Below are 17,593 nucleotides of genomic sequence, written 5' to 3'. Positions count from 1 at the left end.
GAATCCAACCAAAAGCTGGACACGGTAGCACACGTCTGTAACCCCGGTGCTAGTAGAGGGGGTGGCGAAGGCAGAGGATTCCAGGAAGCTTGCCGGCCGGTCAGTCTAGCTGAGGTGGCAAGCTGCAGATTCCGTGGGACACCCTGTCTCAAGATGGTAAGTGGTGGGATCAGGGCCTTAAAAAATAAATTGGAGATTGATAAAGGAAGGATATGAAAACTGACCTCTTGCCTCTATGTAAACATCCACAGGTGAGTGTGCTGGCACACATGTACACATGTGTGCACACACATGCACACTTTTTTTTTTTTAAAGAAAAGAGGGACTGGAGAGATAGCCTAGTGGTTAAGAACAAGAACTGGTCTTGGAGTAGATGGAAGTGAGAATCCACAACCAGTATCCCACAACTGCCTGTAATTCCAGCTCCAGGGAATCTGACCCTGAGGACACTACAGTCATGAACACATACTTACACACAGCCATACGCACATATAATTAGAACCGAAATAAATCTTTTAAAAAGAGAGAAAATAAAATTAGGGATTGTTGTTAGCTTTTTGCCCTATATTTGCAGTGACAGGTGTGGAGGTCAGAGGACAGCTTGGTGGGAGTCACTTCTCTCCTACCACGTGGGCTCGGGGAACTGAACTCAGGTCATCAGGGTTGGCAGCAGGCCCCTTTACCCAGTGAGCCCTCCCACCAGCCCAGAAATAGGAGTGTTTTAGTGGTGAACGTCCACTTTTGTTCAGGCTTGGGCAAGTCTCACCCGCACGGTGAAAGCACAATCCAGCTGTCTCTCCCTGACTTTCCAGAGAAACCCAGCTCTGTCACTGTCCGCTGTGCATGCAGGGCTCCTGGGGATGCTTCCCTCCTGCTGCTCCTCCAACAGTGCCTCCCCTGCTATGATTTACCAATGTTTCTCTGACTGATTTCTGTGGCTTTGACTAGATCCCTTCCTGATGCAGGCATCAGCAGGTCTCCATGTGCAAAACCATTTTCTAGGTCATACACACAGTCAATCCTCCAGAACCTTCATGTGGTGGCCTGTTCACTCCAGCCCTAGTCTTCACCCAAATTAACTCTCAAGGCTACTTCGCCCCAGTGGACCCAGGTGATGCTCCACCCCAGTGGACACCCAGTGGACCCAGGTGATGCTCCCCACAGTGGACCCAAGTGATGCTCCACCCCAGTGGACACCCAGTGGATCCAGGTGATGCTCCACCCCAGTGGACACCCCAGTGGATCCAGGTGATGCTCCCCACAGTGGACCCAGGTGACACTCCACCCCAGTGGACACCCCAGTGGACCCAGGTGACGCTCCCCACAGTGGACCCAGGTGATGCTCCCCACAGTGGACCCAGGTGATGCTCCACACCAGTGGACCCAGGTGACACTCCATCCCAGTGGACACCCCAGTGGACCCAGGTGACGCTCCACCCCATCAAGGCTTGCTGAAGCTTTGGGGTTCAGGATCATAAATCTGGGGCCCCACAGTGATGGGTGAACAGCATCAGAAGGAAGGAATCTCGCAGACACTGGACCAATAATAAACTCAGAAGTCCTGGGAATGTGAACGCCGAGATAAAAGACAAGAGTGAAGACTGAAGATGCCAGAGGCATTGTCCATAAGGCATCTTCAGCTCACTGCGAGCTGGTCGCCAGCCCTGGGTTTCATCAGCTACATCGTATGTCAAAGTCTCAAAGAAAGACAGCCTGACATCCAGGACTCACCCACAGTTAGTCAGCCTGACGGGAGAAGCCAACCCTGCCTGGAGTTGGATCGCGGAGGGCATTCTGCATTCAGGAAGAGTTCCTGCCTAGAAATTGGATCCAGTTCCTCCTGTTTGTTCCACAGTACAGCCAGGGAAGGAATAGCTGATGTAGAGAAGTAATAATTCTCCCCACCACACAGCTTCAGTTATGAGGTAGAGAAGCCCAGAGGGGCCCAAGAATGTCAAGAAGAGCCAACTGCCGATTAGTGGATGCTGAACACTGCTGCCTCGAAAGGCGGGACTTGGCTGGTGTGCGGCTATTGTTCTGAAGCTCCGGCTCACAGGTAGTCCTTCATCTGAAGGTGGTCACACAAGCCCCTTCCTTTAGGGGGACACCAGTAGAAGAACCTGTGGGTGTGGGTGAGCCATACAGCTTAGCCCTTTATCACAGCACTCTTGCTCGGAGTACTTCTTAAACTGAGGACAGTTTCCACCTTGTCCCCTCTGTCTCTCTTCTGTGGTTGACAAGCATCCTTCTTGGCTCTTCTTAACATAAAATATAGTCTTCCTTCAAGCCTGAAATTGCCCAGGCTCCATTCCCCTCCGATCCCAGGGACCACTTACTCAGAGCAGTTAGAGCAAAGTCAGCTCCATTTAGTTCACAGAAGGGGTGGAGGGAAACCAGGGCATTCTTAGGTAACTCCAGGCCATTCTGTCTGCCTCATCCTCTCCTCCCCCCTCTTTTCTTTCCCTCACCCAAAGGACATTTACCTACTATGTGAACTATGTGGCAGCCCAAGGTGAGATGAGAGAGATTTGGAAACCGATCCTTGCTGCTGACTCAGGAGCGCACACGGGAGGGAGAGTTAGACAAGAACGTGCGTTAACATGGAAGAGGGTCAGTAGAAACAGGAGCAGGGGAGACTAAAAGTGCCATTCCCACCTCTGCAGCCAACGTGCAGCACGTCCCTCAGAACCTCCTAAGAAAGACTGTTTTACTCCTGAGGGGCCCCTCAGCTTCTGATCTGAAGCCATGCTGTTCTGGGGTATACTCATCTAACAACTGAGAACAAGAAGGTCCTGTGCCTCAGCAATGTCCTCAGTGCGTGTCTGGAGGCAGGAGAACGGACCTTGGTGTACAGCGTCTGCTTGGTGTTCTCTAGAGCACTGTCATGTGACATGAGGTTGTGGTTGGGTGAGCTAAACACGGTGGTCTCCTGGGAGCTTTTGTCTGGTGGTTCTTCAATATTTTTTTTTTTTGAGACAGGGCTTCTTTGTAGCTTTGGAGCCTGTCCTGGGACTCTCTCTAGAGACCGGGCTGGCCTCGAACTCACAACGATCCACTTGCCTCTGCCTCCTGAGTGCTGGGATTAAAGGTGTGCACCACCACCGTGCAGTGACTCTTCAAATCTTAAAAATGCAAAAGGAATGAGACCCAAATCCACTGATCTCTACCTCCAGTCCTCTTTTCAAACACTTGCCCCATCATCTCCATATTTTAGAATTTTATTTATTTAGTGTGTGAGTGTGTGTGTGTGTGAGTGTGTGTGTGTGTGTGTGCTCATGTGGTATAGTAAGGAGGGCTGGGCTCCAATCTGTAGTAATGAGAAGCAGGCTGCATCCCACCGCCCAAGAGGAGCGTGGGCCCTTTGTCCCGTCCTGCCTGGCTAGCTTAGCCCCCAAAATAATTACACAGAAACTGTATTCATTTAAACACTGCCTAGCCCATTAGTTCTAACTTCTTATTGGCTAACTCTTACTTATTTGTTTAACCCATCTCCATTAATGTGTATCGCCACTTGAATGTGGCTTACTGGCATGAGTCTAACCAGTGTCCATCTCGGAGAAGAGAGCCATGGCATCTGCCACACTTCCCTTTTTCCCAGCATTCTGTTCTGTTTACTCTGCCCGCCTAAGGGCTGCCCTATCAAAAGGCCAAGGCAGTTTTCTTTATTCAACCAATGAAAGCAACACATAGAAAGAAGACCCTTCTACACCAATGTGGAGGTCAGAGGACAGCTTGTCTCCTTCCATCATCTGAGATGCAGGGGTTGAACTAAGGTCATCAGGCTTGGCAGCACACCTTTGTCCACTAAGCTGTCTTGTCCACTACTGTCGTTTCTTCAGATCTCAGGCACACTGTGGCAGTGTGTTGTTGCTGGATGGCCACCATCATGGCATTGCTGTCATTTAAAGTCAACAACCAATAATGACTGGCAGGTACGGAAGATCAAATATGGGGACCAGGACATCTACTTCTATCTCTGAGCTATACCGGCAGCCAGCAACACCAACAACGTATTCCATTAACCAATTTGGCTGTTGCTTTTGTGATTGCTGAATTGAAAGGTTTGGCTTAACACAGTTTGGGGGGTCAGCCTTGAGGGAGACCTCTCCATCCACTTTGGGTCTGACTCTCTGTTTCCTGGTCTCCTGGGACTATAAGAAGCCAGGGAACAGCATGTGCCACCGCAGACCAAGCTCCATATTTCTCACCATGACAGACCACGTCCTCTGGACCTTGATCCAAAAGAAACCCTAATCACCTTAGCTGGCTTCACCGGACATTGGGTCTCAGTGGCCAGGGAAAGAATGGGGTAGCCATCACTTTGTAACTGTAAACAGAAGGATTGGCTGGGCTGAGGATCTCCCTCAGATGCACAAGAACTGAGGACCAGTTGGTGGAAGCCAGACAATGCGAGCCAAGATCCTGCCGTTCGATGACTTGATGAGCACAGGGTGGAACTCAGACCTTAATCTTTATGACACGACGACTTGACTTTCCCGGCACCAGGCTGTAAGATATGGCACACACACAAAGTCTTAGGCAAAACAATTAGCCTGAGTTTAATTACTACTCAGTATTTAGCTGTCAGGGTGACTTTGGGAAGAGGAGGGGGACCAGAGGAGGAGCCCGAGGGAGGGTATCACACACACATATGAGAATGCCTGGATCCAGACAATGATCACCAGAGAAGATGACCAATCAGTGCATCCAGGAAGGAGCACGCTTTCTCATGGATGTTTGATGCTTCCTGAGAAACATGATGGCGCTGTCTCCACATTACTTCAGCCGTGATTACAGTTTCCTTTGTATGCTCTTCGAATGTGTGTGCACCTATGTGTGAGCACGCATGTGGAGGTCAGAGGTCCACCTTGGCTGTCTCCACCATTCCCTACATGACTTTTTGAGACATTGCTTCCCACTAGGCAAGGTCTCTGCCTTTGACTGGCTAGCCAGTGAGCCTCCCCCTTTGCCTCTCCAGCACGGCTCTCAGACTTGCACTGTTACATCTGGTTTTTGCAGAGGTCCTGGGCGATTGGACCCGGGTCATCATACTTTCCGGGCAGACACTTTACTGGCTGAGCCATTTCTCCTTCCCTGTCATAACAAAAATAATAGACTCAAGTAGAAAAATATGAGGAGTTGGTGAATCTGGAATCCCGCGTATGGATGTTCGTATCTCATTGGTTCTGTAGGCTTTTCTACAGTTTACCACAGACGTGGGAGACTGGAAGCAAAGAAGTGAATACGTGTATGTGAAGCACCAACGTCTAAGGGAGGATCTGCCTCTCTTCCTCCCCTCCCACCACCAATATCCTAGTGGCTCTCTGTGGAAAGCCACATATTCTTTAAGCTTTTTGCTTATTTGTTTTTAAGCAGCGATATTATCGGCACAGTTTAGAAACAGTTAAATTGGGGTGGTGGTGGCAGCGCTCAGTGAGCAGACCTCTGCGCAGCCAAGTTCCCTCACACTAAGCCTGCAGTGCAGAAGAAGCCACTGTCATGGCTAGGAGTAAGAAGGACACAATTGGCATGTTTTAACCCAGAACCCACGCACCCATCCTGCCCATCTTACAACACAGAGCCTGTGTGACAGCACCAAGAGTCGCTGCCGGTGGGTTCTGGTCCGTTCTCTTTGTCCAGAACAGGGTGGAGGGAGCTCGGCATGGATGCCGAGCCTTCTCTGCCCATGTTCCTCTGGTTGTCACCCTGGGTTCAGGATTCAGGCTATCACCAGGGTGACACCCCAGGTTTCGGGCTCAGCCTTGGTTGGAAGGTTACCAAGAGGCCGAAGGAGGAGCCATTCATGCAGGAGCGAACCACAGGCCCACCCACAGAGGAGGTGGCTGATCTTGGAAGGCCATGTCCTCTGGGCATTACCTCCAGGTGCCCTGATTGATGGAGACAGGCCCTGCCAGACTCCGTTCTCCAGACTGGAGATTCCAGAAGAGGGCTAATACTGGGAGTGATATTTTCTTGGATTGTCACCAAGGAGTATGAAGAGCTTTCCTCACCCCCGCCCCCGAGTCTAAGGTATGAAGGGCAAAGGTCAATACAGAGAGAAACGCATGCCATAGAAGACACAGGGATGGTTTCCCGGGGAAAGTCTGCAGAGTCAGTGTCTCGCCGCATCATCTCAGCCTGGTTCGTGCTCTCCCTAAAATGAGACCAGCGAGCTTTGGTGGCCTCCAAATCACAGCAGACTTTACTCTGCACAGCCCTCACTACGGTGCAATGGCGAAGCCTTTGGTCATCCTGGTGACTATGTGTTCTGGGCTTGCTAGTCTAGACTTTCACTGCCTGGAGTTGGGTTTATTTGTTTGGTTGTGTGGGTTGGAGCCACATGAGCCGCATCATTCCTCCAACGGGGAGCCCCCTGAGAGCTTTAGGTCCCCTCTTTTCTCTTCTCTTCTTTCTCCTCCCTCTGTTTTGAAACAGAGTCTCACAATGTCATCCAGGTTGTCCTTGAACTCACAATGCAGCCCAGGCTGACTTTAAACCTCTGAAATTCCCATCTCCACTTCCTGAATGCAACCTTCTGATCCAGGGTGGTGCGGCCAGTGTGCCTTTCACTGTGGGTGACCTGCCATAGAGAATCCTGTTTCCTAACCACCAAGCACCCTCGGCAGCTCTTGGTGAAGAGAAATTAAAGAGGAGGGCTTGATTTTCTTAGCATCCATCACGCTTAGCCACAGAAGCCAAGATTGATCACCAAAGACAACCTGTTTAATAATATAGTAATAAATAGTAATATAATAATAAATGTCTATCAGTGTTCTTGTTTATCAGGCTAAGGATTCTCGAGCCAGGCTACATTCCTCTCTCTCTCTCTCTCTCTCTCTCTCTCTCTCTCTCTCTCTCTCTCTCTCTGCCCACAGTGTAGGGAATTAGATTTGAGTTTTGTTTTGCTTTTTAAAATTTTATGTATATGGATATTTTGCTTGAAAGTATGTCTGCAAACCACTTGTGTGCCTATCGCCCATGGTGGCCGGAGGAGGACATTAAGTACCCTGGAATTGGAGTTAGATGGTTATGAACCCCATGTAGGTGCAGGGAATTAAACCCAGTCCTCTGGAAGAGCAGCCAATGCTCTCAACTGCTGTGCCATCTCTCCAGTCCTAAATTCTTTTTTTTTTCTAAACAAATGTTTTTGGAAAGCTGTGATCAAAATTGTGTCTGTTGTCTGGAATTCCAACTAAAATCTTGACTGCACTACTAACTAAACATGACCTGGCACAAGATTAATCCAAGCCTCAGTCTCCTCGCCTGTGAAATGGGTCTGAGGAAGACCCTAACCTAACTCGTTCCTTGGATGAGCTGAACAACTGGTACATGGCAGTCGCCAGGCTGGTTTCTGGTGAACTGCGGTTGGTCCCAGAAACAGCCCCCCCTTTGTCTAATCTTGTCTCCTCCCTGTTCCACGCCACTTACCATATGACAATTAGAGACTATCAAGACAGGGTGACTATATCTGCACGGAGCTGCACTCTGGTACCTGGAGGGCCAGAGAGAGCTCCGGGGCTGCGGTGCGGAAGGCATTACATTATAACCAGAAAGTGCAGAGAATCACACAAGTCTGGGTGCTGCGCAGACGCCCAAGTCGGTGGCTGGGGAACTTACACTTGAGATGAATGGCTTGTCTCACAAGCCTCTCCTCTCTGTCACTCACTCCATTGAAGCCACCACAGAACCACGACGGGGCCCACGGCAATCAGACCTTTAGACGGAAAGGTTTGTCGGAGGTGTCAAAACTAGAACTCCCGTTTTCCTTTGTCAGTTTATCTTAAATGGTTTATTGGTGTCAGGAAAACTCCACAGATCTATGGACACATTGCTAGCTGGTGTGAACTCAGCCAGGTCACACTATGGAAAGTCAAAATACAGCACTCAGTTGCGTGTTAGTTACTGTTCTGCTGCTCTGTCACTGTGACCAAAGGCCACGACTTACAGAAGGAAAAGTTTGGGCTCATGGCTCCAGAGTCATGGGGGAAAGGCATGGCAGTGACGGGCATGGCAGCAGGAAGCGGAGAGATCTCATCTCAACCGCAGGCACAAGGCAGAGAGTGAACACGGGATGGGGAGAGGCCATAAACACTCAAAGCCCACCCCCAGTGACTCACTTCCTTCAGCAAGGCTCCACCTCCCAAAGAGAGGAACAAACTAGACACCAGGTGCTCACACACCCACAACTGTGGGGACATTTCTCATTCAAATCACCACAAATTGTATGTTATGTGCTTGTAAAAAATACTTAAAAGTTTTTTTAAAAAAAAAACAATATTTTTGTTTATTTCTGTATACCTTTCTTTACTTCTTACTCCGTGTCTTGCTGTGTAGCTGGGTAGCTGACCCCTCAAGTGCTCCTCTCCTCTTTTTCTCATTTCTTCATCTTTCTCGGATTTCTGCTCCCTGCCTGCCAGCTTCACCTAATCTTTCTCCTGCCTTGCTGTTGGCTGTTCAGCTCTTTATCAGACCAATCAGGTGTTCTAGGCAGGCAAAGTAACAGTTTCACAGAGTTAAACAAATGCAACATAAAAGAATGCAACACATCTTTGCATCATCAAACAAATGTTCCACAGCAGAAACAGATGTAACACATCTTAGAATAATATTGTACAACAGACTGTGATCTTTAAGTGTAAAATAAAGACACCATTTTCTCCCCAGGTTCCTTCTGGGTTGCATGTTTTACATACAGCAGAAAGGAGACTAGAACAATTTCTCTACAAAAACTCTGAAGTGTATTTGAGAGAAATTATGGAGGCCTACAGAGGGATGTACTGTGCTTATTGACTGGAGGATGCAATGTTTCAAGACACTTATGATATGTAAAATATATGCATTTGTTCTATAGAAACTGTGTAAAAAAATCTTAGCACATGTCTTTAAGAAAAATTAATAAGCTGACTCTAACATATCCATAGAAACACAAAAGACTGAAAATATTACAATAGTTACTTTGCTGTTGCTGTGATAAAAACAAAACTTAGGGAAGGGTTTATTTTGATTATTGCTCTGGAGAGCTAAGAGTTCATCATGGCCTTGAAGGCAGGACAGCAAACTGGAGGCATCGCAGCCAAAGCCGGAAGCTGAGAGCTCACATTCCCAGTTATAAACACGAAGTGATATTTCAATTGTATTTTAATAAGTCAAGCTTGCCTGAAGACCAGAAAGGTAAACAGCTGCAATGGTCAGCCTAACAGATCAGACAATGATGTCACACATCTTTAATCCCAGTAGCCACACTAGTTTGACTTAGAAACCAGATGGTAGTGGTGCACACCTTTAATCCCAGTCCTAGAGAGGAATATAAGATGGGAGGAGACAGCTCTCACACAGCCTCATTCTGAGACTCCTGGAGACAGGATCACCATCACAGACTGAGGTAGAGGTAAGAGCCAGTGACTGGCTGTTTTGTTTTTCTGACCTTCAGGTTGAACTCTGATATCTCTGGGTTTTTATTAAGTGTGTTCCATAAACATGAAGCAGAGAAAGTGACCTGAGGAAGGCTTTAAACTCTCAAAGTCCACCTCTAGCACCCACTCTGCCTACCTGCTTCTAGTGACCCACTTCCTCCAGCTGCTTCTAGGGACCCATTTTGTCTAACTCCCTGGACGGCACCATCAACTGGGAACCAAGCATTCAAATATCAGAGTCTGTGGGACATTTTGTTCAAACCACCACAAGTATCTAAAATGATCCTGAACAAGAGAGACAAACTCAGAAAACTTATATAACTCACAGTATAATGGTACAACAGTCAATATCAACTGGATTAAATAAATCTGAACAACAGACCAGAACACAGCGCCAGCTGGAATTTGTCCAAAGACATCCAAGTCATTCACAGAGAAGGGCGCATCTTTGTCATACATGTTGTTGACACTGGAAACACAATAATCCTACAACGAGATACTCTTCTGTGATGAAGATGAATGAAACATCAGACGAGTCAGACAAACCTCAAGTACAACATATCATCAACCAAAGTTAAACCTGAAGCCTTGCAGATAATTCATTCCATTCATGAGAAATCTAAACAAAGGCAAAGGTAACTCAGAAACCAGAAGGGGCTAAGGAGAGAGGCAGTCAGGTGGAGGGGGCTGAGGAGAGAGAGAGGCAGTCAGGTAGAGGGGGCTGAGGAGAGAGAGAGGCAGTCAGGTAGAGGGGGCTGAGGAAAGAGAGAGGCAGTCAGGTGGAGGGGGCTGAGGAGAGAGAGAGGTAGTCAGGTAGAGGGGGCTGAGGAGAGAGGGAGGCAGTCAGGTGAAGGGGGCTGAGGAGAGAGAGATGCAGTCAGATGAGGAGGTTGAGGGAGCCTCCTGGTATGACTGAGATGTGTACTTTGCTCTGAGCATTGGTTGTCAAAGTGTATGCAATTCTGTTTGTTGAACTATATGCCTGTATATCTCATTTATGATAATTATATCCACATACAAACATTAAGAAATGAAAAGTTATTAAGAGAAGGAATTGCTAGATCTTTCATGGCTGCCAAGGACTGACTTGACTGGGTCGATGAGGGGATGAAGAGAAAAACACATACAGATGCAGAAAGCAGTGATTGGGTGGTCTGGTCTCTGAGCTAGGAAATCGTGTGCTTTATATCCAACTGCTATAGTGACTTTTTTTGTGTTTTAACAAATAAAGCTTGCCTCAAGATCAGAGTGCAGAGTTAAGCCACTAGAGGCCAGGGAGTGGTGGCACACACCTTTAACCCCAGGACTCGGGAGACAGGCAGAGGGATCTCTGTTAGTTCAAGGCCACCGTGGGCTACATGAGATTGAATCTGTCTGAAAGAGGAACAGAACTCACACAAAGGTGATCTCAGAACTTGGGATCCCACACCTTTAATCCCAGCATAGGGAGGTGGAGACAAGAGTGATAAGGCTGGACGGAGAGAGGACTATAAGGCAGGAGGAGACAGGAGCTGATCGCATCACAGTCTGAGGTTTGGTGGAGACAGATGCAGTCTAAGGATGCAGTCTGAGGACAGGATCGCCCCTTCAGTCTGAGCTTTGGTGGAGGTAAAAGGTCTGTCTAGTGGTGGCCTCACTGCTTCTCTGATCCCTCAGCTTTTACCCACTAATATCTGACTTTAGGCTTTTATTATGAACAATTAGAATTTGTACTGCATCTGGCGCCCAACTTTTGGGTATAAATTCACAAAAGAGCCATTTGCCTGTGGTTTTACGGTGAGTCACTGCCCCACAGGCTAGGTTTTCTCTTTTTCTCTCCTGTAGGCTCTCCCTGGACCCCTTCTTGAGCTGATGCCAAGCTAGGTGCTGCCTTGCCATCCAGTCAGGCTTTTCTGCTCCGCACAGCAGCGGTCAGTCTCACGTCTTCATCGTGGTCAGTGGCAGGTGTGGTGAGAAAACTGGGAATTCTTAAGGGAGGAGTTAGCTAAGAGAGAGAGTTCTTTCCCATGTTAAAAATGGGAAACAATTACGATAGAGGAAGTTAGGTCTCTGTACGACTATGTAATGCATGATTTAAAAATGGAACAATTAAATGAAGAGATAATCAAATTAACCAGGATTGACATACTGTTAATTATCATTTTGATAATCATTGTTCTCATTATGATAATTCTTGTTTTATCTCTTAAAGAGTTACTTGATATAAGTGCCAAGATACAGGTCTTAGAAAAACTTTACAAAACAGATCATAGAGATTTTCAAATCCAGGCATAGGAGTTTAAAGGAGAACCAATTTCAGCATTGCATTATAAGGTTAGAGAGGATCAGCCTGAGGTTTTCAAGCAACCAACCTTAACTTATCCAGTAACTTTACAGGAATTGAGAAATGACAGAGGCTCTGCAAGAGCTGATTGGACTCCTGTGATGATGTTAGATTTAGGGAGATTCAAGGGAGTGAGAATCTCATGTGGCATGCATTCACCATTTGTGAAGCAGATGTTAAACTCGTGGTCAGCTTGTAATAGGGTTATCCTCAACACTGGAGAGACTTGCTTACAGCAGTCTTGGAGCTTGGTCCACAAATACAACAGAGCACCTGGTGGAAAAATGGGGCTAAGACCACTGAACCACGGAGTGGAGCTAGAGGTATGGAAATCTCCCAAGATCAACTTCTTGGGGAGGGAGATTATGCTGATATACAATGGCAGTATCTGTATGATGGTCACATCCTAACTTCATGCCATGCAGCACCTTTGAATGCTCTGGACAGAATTGAAGAAGTGGGAAAGAAGATTGAATAATTTAGTAAAGTCACACAGGGCCTGAAAGAAAACTTCACTGATTTCTTACAAAGATTGACATCAACGGTAAATAGAATGATACCAGATTCAGAAACTAGACAAATAATAATTGAATCTCTGGCTTTTGAAAATGTTAATTCTCAATACAAAACGATAATCAAAGGCAAGATCGGTGTCCTTGGAGGAATGGATCTGAGATACAGTCAATATTGAATCTCATGACCATGATGATGCTTGGAGAGGAGAGGTGATTTCCAGAAGTTTGAGGAAAAACCAAAATGTCAAGTGTTTCAATTGTGGCAAACAAAGACACCTTAAAAGGTATTGTAAACAGGAAATTTGTAGGAACATGTTTTTTTTCTAAGCATAATCCAAACAGAACATTCCTCCCTTCTGGATTGTACAGAAGGTGTGGCATGGGCATGCATTAGACTAATAAACATAAATCACAAGGGACAGTCAAGGTAACCCTTTGGCATCAGGGAAACTGATGTGGGATTCCCCTCTGTATGGTGTGAACCATTGGTTAATGAATAAAGCTGCATTGGCGTACTGGCAGGGAAGAATACAGATAGGCAGGAAAACTAAACTGAATGCTGGGAAAAAGAAAGCAGAGTGTGAGACACCATGCAGCCACCAAAAGAGAAAGATGCCTGCCAGAGTCCGCTGGACCCTTGCTGGTAGCCCACAACCTCATAGTGATGCACAGATTAATAGAGATGTATTCATTTAAGATGTAAGAACTAACTAGGAATATACATAAACTAATAGGCCAAGCAGTGCTTGAGTTAATAGTTTCTGTATGATTATTTTAGTCTGAGTGACTAAGTTTTAGTTAAGTATTTTTTTTTTCAGTCCTGCAAATCTACCAAGGACAGAGGCAGTAAAAACTTTAAAACCATTGACCCAGTTTCCAAGAACCCACTTCCTCCTCTCACGCCCCTTCCCCGTGGTAGAAGCAGTTTTAATGAGGCAGATTTAGAGGGGAAAGAGAAGTCTAACTGAAGAAGGGGTGGGGAAACTTCCTTATCTCTCCCTGGGAATGAAGAAGGACATCACTGCCCTATCATTTTATGTAATTTCATTTCCATGGAATGGAAGTTTCAACTTTTGCGAGGACCCCAGATAATCGCTGGCGGGGCTGCAGGTTGTAGCAGTGGCTTATGTGCTCGCAGGATTCTGGGCTACTCCTTGTGCCTTTCAGCCCTAACTCACCCCTGTGCTTGGCAGCACCGAGTTGTGAAGACGGTTCTGTTGTAACAGACGACAAATGTGTCCTTTACTGAGTGGCAGCTGCTCCTTTAAGCAGCCTGTCCATACCACCCAGCTTCCATCTCTGTATCAGCTCTGTAGGCAAGGACTGACAGACATATCTCCACTTTACAGATGAGGGAATGAAGGCAAGGGAAGGTTTCATCACTTGACACTAAGATTGGAATCCAGATGGTGTGGTCTCCAGAATCCTTGTTCTTGTCCATGCTCCTACGCAGTTCGGGGCACTTCCAGCAAAGAGCACAAACAAAGCCATCAGTAGGTAGCCACCGGAGCCATGTTTGCTAATGGAGACAGCCCTGAATGGCTGACCTTGCTCACTGGGAACCTAAATAATGTTTGTGAGCATTGATGTTCTCAAGTGTACTTCACATTGGCATAAGAATTGAATGTATTACACCTTTAGCCACTGATGCTAATCCTTGGGTTTGTACCTCATTTTACTTTCTGCCTAGAGAAAGGAGTTGCCTTGATGCTGAAATACAAATAAGCATGTCACCCCCCTTTCCAGTGAGATCACCCTAGGAGTAGACTCTGTACAATACCTCAGTGGGGCATAGGATACAAACCCCCGTGACCCTCAGTCCTTAGTGGAGCATAGGATGTGAATCCCCGTGACCCTCAGGCCAAGTGTTCATCAGGTTTTCTATTTCCTCTGGGGTCCAGTCTGCCAGTAACACACATGAACGCAAAGGCCTGTGCAACACTGAGTCATTATCCCAGCTCCATGTCAAAACCATGCCACCCCTTGCCCCCGACTTAATAGAGAAAGCCTGTCTATGTTCTGGCATTCCCTTGAGCTCGACTGGATACACAGATTGCTCAAACAAGCTGGTGAATTAATTACTGACCCAATCTGCTCACCAGGGTGCAGAAGTTCCTCTTCCCTCCCTTCCCTCTAAGTCTTTCCTTTTTTACCTCTTTCTCCACCCCACTGCCTGTTCTACCTTCCACAGTTGAGAGACTCAAACACCAAAACAGTATCAGTCAGGAATGGCACTCACAGTGTTGATGTGTCCCCCGCCTGGTCCAGTACTGTATCCAAGTGTCTGTCCGGAGCTCCTCTTCAACATCTTTTGGGGCTTCTTGCCCAGGTGCCCCTGGCTCCTGCTTCTGCCTGACAGGCTGTACGCACCCCCTGGGCAACTTCCCTAGCTCTCCCTCCCCGTCAATCAGATCCACCTGGTTTTCCACTGGGCCCTCTCCTTCCTAGTGCTGCTAGACACTCTGCTCATGTCCAAGATGCTCTCAGGCTTCCCACAGTCCCAGCCTGAGGCACACCTAGTTTCAGCCATCAACACTGCCCTTTCATAACATGGGCTCTGACTCCGGCCACTCTAAAAGGGGCCAGTGTCTCTCTCAGGCCAGCTCACAGAGTCACTGTTCTCTTAACAAAAGGCCAATCAAATTCGGAGAGTCCTTTCTGTGACGTCTCTGCAGCTCAAATGACCTGTTTTCTTAGGCTCCATTGTGGCCCGTCACCACTGGCAACTCTTGGTATCCAAATTCAGAAGAAAGCTCAGATTGAGAGTGACATTAAGAAGGAGGAAAATATCCAGAGAAAAATCAAGGAGGTGAGGAAGTTCAGGGAAGAAATACTTATGGCGGAAGAGCCGGCGTTGACAATCAGATGGGAGAGAGACAGGTAACAGGGGACTTGAGAGCCAGCTCCACCCAGGCAGCAAGGAGAAATGCTTGCAAGAGGTGTCTCCTTAGGCAAAGGGGCAGACAACAAGCTCTGGGGAACAATAGAGACTGAAAAATAAAGACTCACTTGTAAATAACTTTATTACCAATAAGGTGACAGGAGTCGTCCTTGCTTCACCCGTCTGCTGCCCAGGTTACACCCAAAGCTCGTTCACCTCCATGGTCCAGCTGAAGACTGGGTGTCTAGGAAGGTCGTCCCCAGCAGAAGACAAGGTGCATGCTGTCCCACAGCTAGCTTCAGGCTGGGCATGCTCACTGTGGCTTAATGCTTATTCTATCCGCCATTCACATTGATCAATACAATGCACACAAGATACCTTGGCGTGAGAGACTCTGCCCTGGGCACAAGGGCGGTGCCATCCTGCAGCCACACAGGTGCACTGCCCCAGCCTAAGGGGAAGGCTAAGCACGGCTACATTTCTCTGCCAGCCCAGTGTTGTGCGGCGGGACATGCCAATCCCTGGAACTTGATGGGCAGACAGCCTAGCTAAGGCAGGTCAAGGGAGGGACCCCGTCTCAAAAAGTAAGACAGAGAGTGACTGGGGAAGACCGCTGATGTCAACCTCCGCAGACAAGGCATAGTTAGCACAGGCTAGTTCGCACATGTGCACATACACTAACTAAAGCCTCAGAGAGTCAGTAGCGGAACTCGAGTTCAAAGACTGTCTTCTAAAGAGAGCTTTCTTCAGGGGGAGAGATCTTTTTCTTTCTATTTAGGTCTCCAGCTGATTAAATAGGTGGATTAAATGGAGGTGGAAGGCCACCTCCATCACGGGCACAGTCCCCTCTCCTTCTCAGCTGTTTCATCTTTGCTGTGCCGGACAGTTTCCTGTCAGCTCAACACAAGGCAGAGAGTCATCGGAGAGGAGGGAACCTCGATGGGAAAATACCTCCATAAGATCGGACTATAGGCAAACCTGATTAGATTAAGGGGAAGGGCCCAGACCAAAGTAGATGGTGCTATTCCTGAGCTGGTGGTCCTGAGGTCTATAAGAAAACAGACCGAGCAAGCCATGATGAGTAAGCCAGTAAGCAGCACCCCTCTATGGCCTCAGCTCCTGCCTCCAGGTTCCTGTCCTGTGTAAATTCCTGTCCTAACTTCCTTCAGTGATGTGGGAGTGCAAGCCAAATAAACCCTTTCCTCCACAAGTTGCTTCTGGTTATGGTGTTTCGTTGAACCCATATATTAAGACTAACTAAGACATTAACCACAGACATCCTCACAGAAATATCCAGAATAACGTTTGCTCTCATATCTGGACCATGGCCCGCAACATTGAATGAGATTGTCACCAAGGCATGCTTGCCCGTGTGACCCCAGTGAAGAGCTCTGTGCCTGCCTGTGTTTAGGGATGGTGTGCTAAGAAAACAATTCAGGATTTCTTCACTGAATGGTGCCTCTCATGGCAGACCATTTCTTGGTACTATTGTCCCTCCCAACACACTCTAGGAAGTATGTGCCCTAAGTCACCCCTAGCAAACCTGTTGAGAAGATGGGGAGGTCCACGTTAGGTGGCCAGGCAGGTGCCTGCTACTGCTGTTCTCTGGGGAGGTGAAAATGTTTTATTAGAAAACTGGAAAGAGGACCAGGTGGTGGCGCACCCCTTTAGTCCCAGCACTTGGGCGGCAGAGGCAGGTGGATCTCTGTGAGTTCAAGGCCAGCCTAGTCTAAAGAGCAAGTTCCAGGACAGGCTCCAAAGCTATACAAAGAAACCCTGCCTTAAAAAGCCCTCCCCCACAAAAAAAAGAAAGAAAAATGAAAGGAGGAGGGGCATGGTGGTGCACGTCTTTAATCCCAGCACTCAGGAGGGAGATGTTGGCAGATCTCTGTGAGTTCAAGGCCAGCCTGGTCTAAATAGCAAGCTTCAGGACAGCTAGAGCTATGTATAGAGAACTTATCTCAAAAATGCAAAAAGAAGGAAGTGGAGGAGGAAAAGAAGAAGAAAAAGGAAAAAAGGAATGCCCTAGGCAAATGGGAGGAGGGCAAGTGGGCGCCTTGGGCCCTCCAGGACTCAGCACAGTGTGAAACAGGGCCAGGGAGAAGAATGGATGGAGATGCCTACCTGGAGTGAGCAGTGTGTGTGTGTGTGTGTGTGTGTGTGAGAGAGAGAGAGAGAGAGAGAGAGAGAGAGAGAGAGAGAGAGAGAGAGAGGTGCTGTCTGAGTGAACACAGGGACTGAGGATGGGGAACTTTTTGTAGTAGGATCAGACTCTTTTAAAGCATTTTTTTCCACCCTAGAGGGGTAAGAACTGGAAGAGAAAGTGTGTTATGCTTCAGAATGACCACAGCAATGTTTTAGTAGCAGAACGAGACAGGTTGGGAAAAAAGGCTCCATTTTAGGGGTGAGGGGAGCAGGAGGCAAGATGGAGAACAGATGGGGAAATCTGCCGCTGACGCCG

At 47.6% G+C, this 17,593-nt stretch overlaps 1 protein-coding gene across 2 annotated transcripts in view; it reads right to left on the bottom strand.

Annotated features, from left to right (window-relative positions):
* Cldn14 (claudin 14) overlaps window positions 1–14,843 on the bottom strand; it is an 85,039-nt gene extending 70,196 nt beyond the window's left edge. For both annotated transcript variants that reach the window (XR_015735636.1, XM_048422846.3), the window contains exon 1: window positions 14,491–14,843. The gene's annotated coding sequence lies outside the window, so the exon portion shown is untranslated. The remainder of the gene's footprint in view (window positions 1–14,490) is intronic.
* Window positions 14,844–17,593: the final 2,750 nt, after the last annotated feature.

Source organism: Myodes glareolus, chromosome 2, assembly GCF_982192425.1.
Source record: "Myodes glareolus chromosome 2, mMyoGla1.1, whole genome shotgun sequence".
Taxonomy (NCBI): Eukaryota; Metazoa; Chordata; class Mammalia; order Rodentia; family Cricetidae; genus Myodes; species Myodes glareolus.
The sequence above is the reverse complement of the archived record's forward strand: the minus strand, read 5'-3'. Positions and strand labels throughout refer to the sequence as shown.